This window comes from Candoia aspera, chromosome 15 (assembly GCF_035149785.1).
Source record: "Candoia aspera isolate rCanAsp1 chromosome 15, rCanAsp1.hap2, whole genome shotgun sequence".
Taxonomy (NCBI): domain Eukaryota; kingdom Metazoa; phylum Chordata; class Lepidosauria; order Squamata; family Boidae; genus Candoia; species Candoia aspera.
Genome location: NC_086167.1, coordinates 13,685,622 through 13,696,702, shown reverse-complemented (window position 1 = coordinate 13,696,702; position 11,081 = coordinate 13,685,622).

Sequence of the window (11,081 nt, the reverse complement as noted above, 5' to 3'; positions counted from 1 at the left end):
TCACAGTTGGTATTCGCATCAGAACTGGACACGGTTTGTTACCTACGAGCCCAAATGGCTGACATACAGAATGCAGAGGGGCATATCTTACTCGAGAAGGAAAAACTGGAAATAAAATGGAGGCATGCTGAGCTAATGCAGTGGAGAGAAGAAACCAAGCCAACAACTAGACATTAGTAAGGGCTGAAGTGAAGTTACGTTCTTGATTTGTGCCTTCTAGCTTACTACGAGCGTTACGAAACACTGCCTAATTTGAGGCTGTATTTTGCATGGCATTGTGAACCCAGGCCCATCGCTCTGATCAGTACTGTGGTGAAAATGCTGTTCAAGAGTTCTCCAGACATTTTCTTGACCTGCAAAGAGGCTTTTTTATTGCCTTATTCTTAGAGCACTTCAGAATGGTGTGGTGGGGCTGTTGTTGAGTTTCCTTTGTTGCTGCCAAGTGTTTCCTAATTGTCTAGCCTCAAGATCAAGGAAAGAAAAGATCCTGCTTGAATCCAAACTCTAAAGCAGGTTCATACAGCATGCTAAGTGATCAAGTGGTTTCTTGGGTTAAGAAACCCACCTTGCTTAATAAAATTTAATTTATGGATTAATGCACGGGTGAATGTGACTACAGAACAACTTATCAGGGTTTTGTTGTGGCATCCCTGATAGTTTGTTTCCAGGCATTTCCTAAATACCACCTGTCCAGGAGAATTTATTACCTCCCTCTGCTATACAGCACTTACCATTCCCCCACCCTTAGCAATTAAGCAAAACATTTTCTCTTCCCTGCAGTTCCTAGATTCTGATTTCAGCCTTGCCTTCTTGACCCTTCCTGATATAATCCAAAATTCATTGGGGACAGATAGATAGATACTTCATTTCGGTCACTGACCAATAAAATACATTCTATAAAACAAGCAAAATTATACCCTAATATCAATAACTTGGGGAATAAATATTTTATCAGTTGGGTTGAAATTTACATGAAATGATTGGCCACAGGAGCAGGGTGTAGCCTGCTGCCCAACTTTGCTGGAAAAATCAAAGAGGCTGCAAAAATCCAGCTTCTAATAAATCTGGCTCAGCACAGCAATGCAAAGAAGGCTGGCTGTCAGCAGCGCCCTCCAAGAAGCCTGCAGATGAAGTCCACCTCTGCCATCATTCTTCAGCTGGCTCTCATCTTTGAAACTGTGGTACCCATGGCAATTAATCAATCAAACAATCAGTCAGTCAGACTGACACTGGTCCTCCAGCCTTGCAGGCCAACTGCATGGAAACCAAGCTAAACTGCATGTAATGATGGTCTTCCCATGCATCTGATGGCAGAAGAACAAAATTAGCCCTGGTTATGGTGTGTTTTCTCATGGAGCTTTTCTTCTTGTTTTCAGTGGGGAGGGGGAGGGACAGTTGGGGCAATGGAAAACCCATTACTTGATTTGAAAAAAAAAAAATTACAGAGCCACGATCTAATCAGGCAGAAGAAGGGACCCCCAACTGACCCAAATTTGGCTCATGTTATCGTTTGCCTTTACTGTAATGGCGCCCCTGAAAACATATCAACCATGTTTTCAAAAAAATCACCAAAGAAGGGAAGCTCCTGTCAATGCAGAATAACATTCCAACACTTTTCCCCCCCACCCAGTTCTCCTTTGGTGGGATGACAGAGTATTTGCTTTTGAAATTTCTTTCCAAGGATAAGAGAATTGGGTGAAATTGCCTCTTATTTAGATATAAGTGAGCCCAAGGGAGTATATCTAAGTATCTAACTGTCACTGGACAAGCTCCAGTGGTTTGCACCCTCCTTAGCTCCCCATACTTTAATTCAATCCTATAGGAAGAGGTCAGTGCCGCCCACTGAGTGCTATTAGGTTGAAGGCAGATAGGAGACTGCAAGATGAGACAAAGCAGTAGAACACAATGCCAGCAGTAGGCCCTTCAGCCTCCTTCAACAGTGAAGTGAGCTCTTGGCAAGAGGAGCAGACACTGTGCCCTTTCTTATGCCATTCCCTGCTCATTCATTCAGCCAAGCTAGTTGAAGAGGAGAAAAGGCAGTGGTAGAGCTCTTGAAATGAAATGTTGAAGTGAAAAAGCTTCACAAGATCAACCATGGAAACCAGGCGCATCTCAGTATGCAGGGCAAAGAGGGCAGGGGGAGAGGTAAGAAGAGGTCCCATGGCTTCTGGTGCCCTAACTGGTGTTCCAGCACACAACACAACTTGGTGTGATGTTCTACAACCCACCAACAATTCCATCTTCCCACCGCAGAGAGAGCCATGCTTGTAGCTGTGGTTCAGTGCTTTCCCGATGAAGCAAGGAACTCCATGGAGACTGGACCCTGGCATGCTGATGAGTAAACAAGCAAGTGATGGGAATGTTTTATTGCTTAGATGCTTGCTTAATTCCTCCCCCAACCCTGCATCCACTAAAGAACACACTTGCAGTGAACTTTGATTTACCATTTTGATGTCAACCAATATTAGATGACAATATGCTGGAAAAGCAGATCAGCCCCTCTATTACAGCCGTGGGACCTCACTCCATCTGTCTGACTTATGGAAAGCAGGCTTCTTCAGCTGGCCACAGAGAGATTCACTCTACAATTCACTAGACCCATCTCTTCATTCAGAGGGGCTGGAAAAAGGGCCGTAGAGCACATGCTTGATGCTGGTCTGGTGGAGAATTGCACTGAGAACGTGGAGATCTGATTTTAACCCCCTGGCTATTTTTCTCATCTGAAAGATCTTCTCCCAAAATAACTGATTCCCCTAAAGGGCAGCCTTGAAGAAACTGGCATTGTTGTGTGCTGCCACATTGAAAAATAAGAGTTTGTGATTAAACAAGAGGCTGACTGTATGAAAGGAAAACTAGCCATTGTTTGTTCCCCACACAATGTATAGCCCAGGCAGCCATTAACTCAATCCAAATTTCCTATTGGAGTTTTTGGTAGTGCAGCCCTCCCCCTCCATGTGGGGCATGCAGACTCCTCACCCACTTCCTCCTCTGCCTAACATCCCATAAACTCTTCCAACAGAAGAGTAGTGGCATGGTTTTATTGTATCATTGGCCTCGGGCAAGCAGGAGTAGATGCAGCCATTTCAGAATACACATTTCTGTGCTGTCAGGCCTTAGTAGGGAGCATTGTAATGAAGATGCTCATTTTTCAGACCCATAATTCCATCTCTTCTCCTTAAAGGATTAGACAGGCAAAATGGGCAATGGACAGGGTTGGGGTATTCTCACATGACGTGTGTGTTGGTGAATTTGATCTAACTGTATGCAACACCATTTAGAACTAAAAGTGTTAATGAATCCATCACAGTGTTAATTGATTGGATCATTCAACCCAGTTTTGATGTGCTCACAACTGACTAACCTTTATCCTGTTGACCCAGTTATGTATGTTGCTAGAACATGGTCACTGAGTCAGAGTCTTGGTCCATCTTGCTCATTGTTGTCAGCAGCTCTCAGTTTTTCCAGTTTGTCCTGAAGATGCTGAGGATCAACCTTCAGACCTTCTGCACAAGATATGGACTACCACTGGATTCATTTTAATAACCTTCGATGTGAGAAAAAGAAAGAGGAAACAGTGAAAACACATTCCCACAGACGCTCAAAGTTCTAGCCATACGTATACAGTTTTTAAAGAAATGTTTTGCTGGTCCTCAGAACAAGATCAATGAGAAACTACACAGATGCTTCCATTCCAAAGGTTGAGATCCTCTTTGAAGGAGACAGACATGCAGCCATGACAGAGTGGCCCCCCCTGCTGCTAGTCAAGGCACGGGTACATCAAGTAAATTTCACAGATGGCCAGAGGCAAGATCAATCATAAGAATATGCAGAAGCTGCAAATGGAGAAGAAATCCAAATCACTGTTGAGCAGCTGTGTTTTGAAAGAACTTGTTTATAAGAAGTGACTGAAGCCCAGGATCCTATTAAACTTGGAATAATGTGTTATTATTCTAAGCAGAATGAGCTCCATGGATGACATGGATGGAAATGAAAGCATAAAACTGTCTAAAAGATGCCCCTTTAGGTGCTTCATCACATATGTGGATCAAGTTGGTGTGGATACTGTCGTTACATGGTCTGGTGAGTATCTGCTGCTACAGAAGCACAATCTACCATGGATTCCCAGGGTGGGAAGATGCTGCCATCCATTCTCTGCTCAAAACCATGCCCAAGGAAGCATGGATTGAGCAAAGAAACCATGGAAAAAGAGGATAATTTGAAAAGTTTGCCTGGAAAATGTCACCTATATGGAGGAATGGAAGATGGTGTCTGCAAACATCCAAAAGAAATTGAAAAAAAACAGACAATCTTGCATACAAAGAATTCACACCTTTTGGCAACAAAACAGAGGCAGGGTGAGCTTGTCGCTGTGCATAACACAGCACATTTTCACAATAAAGAGAAGTCATATGCATCTCCCCCAAATAAATATTCAAAACAACTTAATTGAAAAAGGCATTCTCTTTTATAGAAGCACGACAAGTGTCAGCCTCACTGTATCAGTGAAACCAATTAATATGGACATCAAACTTTTGCTGACAAGCAGAGCATCAGTTTCCTCTCTCTGTTTCCTGCTGAATAATAATAATAACTCATCATGAGCCACAATTTACAGCAAAGTAGTCACTTAAGGCCATAACAAAGATACTGAGTAGAAAATGCACTCCTTGATGTAGAAGGTAGAAAGATGGAGGGACTTTCAGGTAGAGTAGTGATTTCACTGATGGGTGGACTCAACCAATTAACTTAGTTAACTCCTCATTGGCTTTTCATCCATGATTTGGACAAAATAATTTGCAGACTATTTTCCACCCTTGTCACATCTGTGATACTGATGGCTTCATAGAAGCTCGGGGGAGAACCTGAGTGGAGAAGATAATTGAAACTTTCTTAACTAGAAAAAAAGCTGACCCTTTCAACACCTTCAGATCTTCTTCAAGCAAGTTTTGGAACCTCCTAGCTGAGGAAGAGCTCTGGAGAGGTTGAAAATACCCATGTTATTTCTTGTGCCATTTTGATGGATGTTAATAAAGGTATTAATTCAGTTACTGAATTGTTTGTTACATGGACCAATGCAGCTATCAATTGCTTTTCGTATTCCAGAGAGAGAACTTAGAAGGTTCTGTTGGAGAAGACAACTGTGCGAAAAAGCCTCTTCGCACTGAAGATGTTGCCTAGTCTGGCAATGAAACGTCTGCAAGAAATCAACAAGGCTCAGAGTGCACCACGGACTCCACAGTTCAACCCTGAGCTACACATATTTTCTTCTATTGGTATCCAGCACCCTGTTGCTATAAACCCTACTGATACAACCTTTGGACATTTATCACATGTATCCATGAGGAACAAAGCCGTTTCTCTTCCAAAATTAAAATGGTACAACGTGAAAATCCAACCAGCCACAAAGAGACACAGCTAGCAAAGATTCCTCCCTTCCCAAGTTTGTTTAGCTTTTCATTAGCCCAAACAAATCAAAGCTTAGCTTTTGGTGCCAACACCTACAGCCTCTTTGCACATTAATTTGCTTTCTTTCACATCTCATTGTCCCCCCCCCCCCAATAAGTTTCATTTAAATCAAGACAATTTGGGTCTTTGTACTTGAGAGGATATTGGGCATAAAGAATCAACAAAGGGAGGTGTGATAACTATTTGGACCAGCAGCTGGGAAGAGCTTACTCATCCTTGAATGAGAGGAGAGTTGTGTGTGTGTGTGTGTGTGTGTGTTTTGTGAAGATTAACGGAAGCTGGGAAGGGGGAGAGAGAGAGAAAAACAACATCTCACCCACTCAAGTTCCTTTTTGCAGATAAGTATCATATTGGATATTATAAGCAGGCAAAAGAGGAACACCCACATCTTAAATGAGTGATTTGATCTTCCATGTGACAGGCAGCACAATGCAGAGAAGGAAAACACAGGTGTTCCTTACAATTTCACATTTTTTAATCAGACAGCTGTAAAATAGGATGTGCCTACAAGAGCCTTGCATGCCTACATGCTGTCAGGAATTGGGGAGACTAAAACAGGGAATGTTTCAATTTTCAGTCTATGACATCAGAGGGATTGGCCAATTAGCCCTGTTGCGTTTTGATATAATCTTGTGGCCATGATTTTATCCATTCCCCAAAGCCTTATCTATGTGTGTTATCAGGAGTTGGCGAGAACAGACGTGGGGTCTTTGCGATCCTGCAATCCCTACATCCCATTTGCAACATTGCAGGTATTGATCGGTATCTGTTTCGAATGGATTGACGTCTTCCATGACCTATGTGAGGCTTTGTTGCATGAGGCAATAGCTCAGCTGACTTCCCTCCCATCTTCCTCTGGGGGAACTAAAATAAAATCCATGGTACTGTGATCAAGACTGATATCAGTGCAGATAGATTGGGTGTGTGTGTGGTATTTTAATGTATGTATTCAATTCACCACCTTTCTCCTCTGGAGGGCCACTCTAGGCATTCATTTCTGCCCCCTTTGAATCCTCCAGGAATCACAGCAAGGCAGTAAAAACCCAAAGAACCACTGAGATGGACTGCCTAGAGAAGCCCCATTTTTAGGAGTTCTCTAGGACTTCATTTCAAATACGAGACCTCAAAAGAATGTCAGCCAATTCTCCAGGAAATAATTTGCACACCGTAATTGGAGGAGTAATTCATTGGAAAGAAATTCTAGCATAAGTTCTAAAAAGTCTGGTTCCATTGGGGAATAAATCTGACCCCCTCCAGATTGATTAGCTGGATGAATTAACTCAGTTTTAGAATTCACACGTGTTTAGCTACATATCTGCAATGCTGAAAAGTGTATTGCTATCACAATATCCTAAATCAGATTGACTTTCTGGGTAAAGTAATCTGAATTAGGTCAAGGACTGGGAACCAGAAGAAACTAGTAGCTGAACCCAAGGAATAACTAATTGCTTCCAAATTTACCCTTCCTCTCCATGAACAAACTAGCATTTTTGTTTGTGCAAACCATATAATGCACACCTCTGAAGAATGTACCCAGTATATTAATGTCATATTGAATTCCAGGTCATTCTGATCAGCAATTGCAGCTGTCAGTGTGAGGAATGGAAGCAGCATTCATTAGTAAGCCTTCTCTGGGGAGGTTTTTAGGGATAGGAGGGTGAAGGTAAACAGAATAAAAACTGATGCTTCTGTTTCAATAGATTCCTAATTTAAAAGCAGAGGACTGTCTCAGATCCTTTCCTCTTTAAAATGTCTTGTTTCAGAATAGGCCCAGTGGCTTGGACAAATAGGTTAGTCTTCAGATGGTCATGCCTCTTCTGCAGACTTTCCTTCCTTCCTTCCTTCCTTCCTTCCTTCCTTCCTTCCTTCCTTCCTTCCTTCCTTCCTTCCTCCCTCCCTCCCTCCCTCCCTCCCTTCCCCATTCTCTCTTTCCCTCAAACAGACATAAGCCAAACAAATGTTCAAAAGAGCAGAAAAGCTTTCAGGAATGGGCATGCTTAAGAAGATAGTCCTTGAAGCCTTCGGAGAAGTTAATGAGCTTCATTGGTGGTCTCCTAGTCACCACTAAGGAAGTACCAATCTGTTGTCCTGAACTGGGTGTTAGTCATCTGGCCTACCTGGTCTCCAGGTGGGGTGGCTTGTAACTATAAGTAGATGAACTATGCCCAGGTGACTTCTTGCAAGCCTCTTGGTTCACAAAAGCAATCTTCTCTTTAATTAATTAATTAATTAATTAATTTTTGTCCCACCTTTATTATTAAGTGTTGACAGAGGGGCAAGCATGGAGATGCTGATGGTATGGACAAATAATAGGCATACAGTGAGAAACTGCTGTCTCTTTTTATTATTGCTAGGAAATAGATACTCTTACTTTTAAATACCTGCTCACATTGTGTTAAACAAGGAATCTGACCTACTTTTGCTACTGCATCAGGTAGGGGGAAGGTTCAGGGACCAGGCTGGAAAACGTTCATCTGAGAAGTACAGCAAAGGACCTAGAGTGGATTTTTGGCATCTTCTGTTGAAAAGGGTCACATCACCAGGGGTGGAGGAGATCTGCCTCTGCCTGGGACCTTGGAGAGTCAATTCCATTGTAGACGATGCTCAGTTAGGTTGACACAATATACTAAAACCTAAACCAGGTTCACGAAAGACAATGGCTGCCTTTGCTTACTAAACTATGCCCAAATAATTAAATTGTATATTCTTGGGTTGAACGCTGTTGGATTAAACCCTAAACTACATATATTCTCTGCTATTGAAACTATATATTATGGTTTAACTGAATGGCCTGGTTCATACAACATGCCAAAACAAAGGCTGAGTTTCCAAAACATGCTGAGCTATGATCTGCTTAAGGGTTGAATGAATTTTCTTGTGCATCCCTGGAGATGTTTGTCAAGTTTTCCAGTCCTATGAGTCAATACAGCTTTGGGAGCTTCAGAAACAAAGCTCCTTCACAGCAGTCCATTCCAACACATCCATTCCTGGATTTATTTTCAGTTCTCCTTTAGTGAGATAACAGCTAAAAATGGTGTCCAAGTTGTGTCCTCTATTAATCAGTGTTTATACCTGTGAGGAAATCAATGGTTTTCAGCATCGATTTTCTGCCATTTTAATACAAGGAGTACTAGGTCTCTTTTTATTCTCAGTCTATGAGTAATTATAAGGGATGCGGTGGCGCTGCGGGTTAAACAGCTGAGCTGCTGAGCTGGCCGATCGGAAAGTTGGCGGTTCGAATCCGCATGACGGGGTGAGCTCCCGTTGCTAGTCCCAGCTCCTGCCAACCTAGCCGTTCGAAAACATGCAAATGTGAGTCAATTAATAGGCACCGCTTCGGCGGGCAGGTAATGGCATTCCGTTTAGTCATGCCAGCCACATGACCACGGAGGAAGTGTCTTCGGACAAACACAGGCTCTTTGGCTTTGAAACGGAGATGAGCACTGTCCCCTAGAGTTGGGCATGACTGGACTTAATGTCAAGGGAAACCTTTACCTTTACCTATGAGTAATTATATGTTTTTCTTTTTAAAAAGCAGAACATTAAACTCCTGCTCTGTCCATTAGGAAGTCATGGAGTGATTTAAAAGCTTGCTGGGGTTTGGGGGGGGGGGTCGGTGGGTTAATTAATGAGTTATTTGCAAAGAATCATGCTTAGTGGTCACAGTTTAGAACATACCAACAAGTATATGTCTGGAGAAAACTTGGGGGGGGGCACAAAAACTTGGGGGGGCACAAGGGAAGAGTCCAATTTTTTCAGGAAGAGTTACATTTGTTCATATTCATTCAAACTCTTTTCACATCAATTCCCAAATGAATTTCCATTATGTCCATGTTAAACGTATCTTTTACTTTCTGGTGAGAGCATACATTCATGTATGGGTTGTCATTATGAGGTTTTCCTTTAAATAAATTTTAAAACATGTTTGCTAGATATGTACCTAATTTCCTTCCTAATTTTCAGCTTGTTTTGGGATCAGAGAAGTGCAGTGCAGAGTCTGGAGAAGGGGGGTGGGTGGGCGGGGACTGAATGAAAATTGCAATTCATTTCCTAGTTTGGAAAGCATTAATTAGCTTGGTTCATGCAAAAATGTGAACAAAACAAATTTTACCTTATCCTTAACTGATTGCAATTGGAAAGGGGGAAAGCATAAGTACTGGTATAGAAATTGGTGCATGCTACATCATTAATGTATTAACATGTTAGATATGTCTGGCTTTTTAGTTTTTAACTCGTCAGAGTCCTTATGAGGTGGGGAGCTTTATAAATGCGATATATACATAAATAAATAAATTGCCTGGTATTGTGAGCTGCAGAAGCTAGGCTTGTCCACCCTTCAGTTTTGTCAGCACCTAGAGAGTTAAAAATCACATACAATTACAATGCAACCCCCTTCTGTTTTCTGTCGTGCATGCAAAAACAAGCCGGTGTGCCTGCCACCTTTCACGATTACGATGTTTTTTTTTTAGGTCCTGAATTTTCTTCTGCACGAAAGAGAAAGTGCTGCTGTGATTTTGTTGCAATGGACAAAATGAACAAACACAAATCATCTTTCTCTTCTCCCTGTCTCTGTTGGCACTTGTCTCCATAATTAAGTTTTGTGTTCAAATTTCAAGAGAGTAGCACTTTCTCTCTCCTCGTATCTACGTTTCCATTTTCACATTTTGTCCGACTCAGATGAATATATAACATTCCAAAAAAGTTGCATTTGAGAGTGTGTGAGAGAGAGAGCTAACAGGGACAGACAGAGGCAGAGCGAACCAAATAAAATATTTATTTAACTAAATAAAATATTTTGTTGTGTCTACTGTTACCCAAGTGACTCCTTGGCCACTGCGTCTCACCGTCTTCTCTGGCTGTATCCCTGCATCTGTCCATTGTTCTGAAAACAACACATCTCTTAGTTAGGCTGGTTGAAGTTAGATCAAACACAGAGACAACACACACTATGAGACAGATGCATCCTTTAAAAAAGAAGAAGAAGAAGAAGAAGAAGAAGAAGAAGAAGAAGAAGAAGGAGGAGGAGGAGGAGGAGGAGGAGGAGGAGGAGGAGGAGGAGGAGGAGGAGGAGGAGGAGGAGCCCATGATAGGTTGAATGGAGAATGGCAAATGGGGCTAGATACCTTAGAAGGTTTGCTGAGATGTGCCAACAGCTAAGTGTAATAATAAAGACCCCAGCTAAGGCACAAAAGAATGCTCTTCTTTGTATTTGCCATTTCCTAAGCAGTATGCTATATCTTGAACCCAGCTCTCACCATCTTGCCAAATGACTGACAAGGAGGCCTGGACAACTGTTGTGCTGTTAGGGGAAGAGACCCCCCCAGTTCCTCATAAGGTGAGGCAGCTCCAAAGGATATCAAGATGGTTAATAGCTGGTGCTCATCATGGAAAGCTTCTCATTTCTGGTTGGACCAAACTCTGGTGGATCTTGTCCTCAGATGTGACCAGACAAACCTTGCAATGGTTGGGGACATTTAGCTGTTTGTCAGTTAGGACAGTCATAGAGAGGGGAAAGGAAGAAGATTAAGGAAGGACTACCAGTCGTGACTACCATAAATTCTGAAGTGGAGTTACAAAACTGTCTTAGCCCACCTAGACCAGTATTGTGGTTCTGT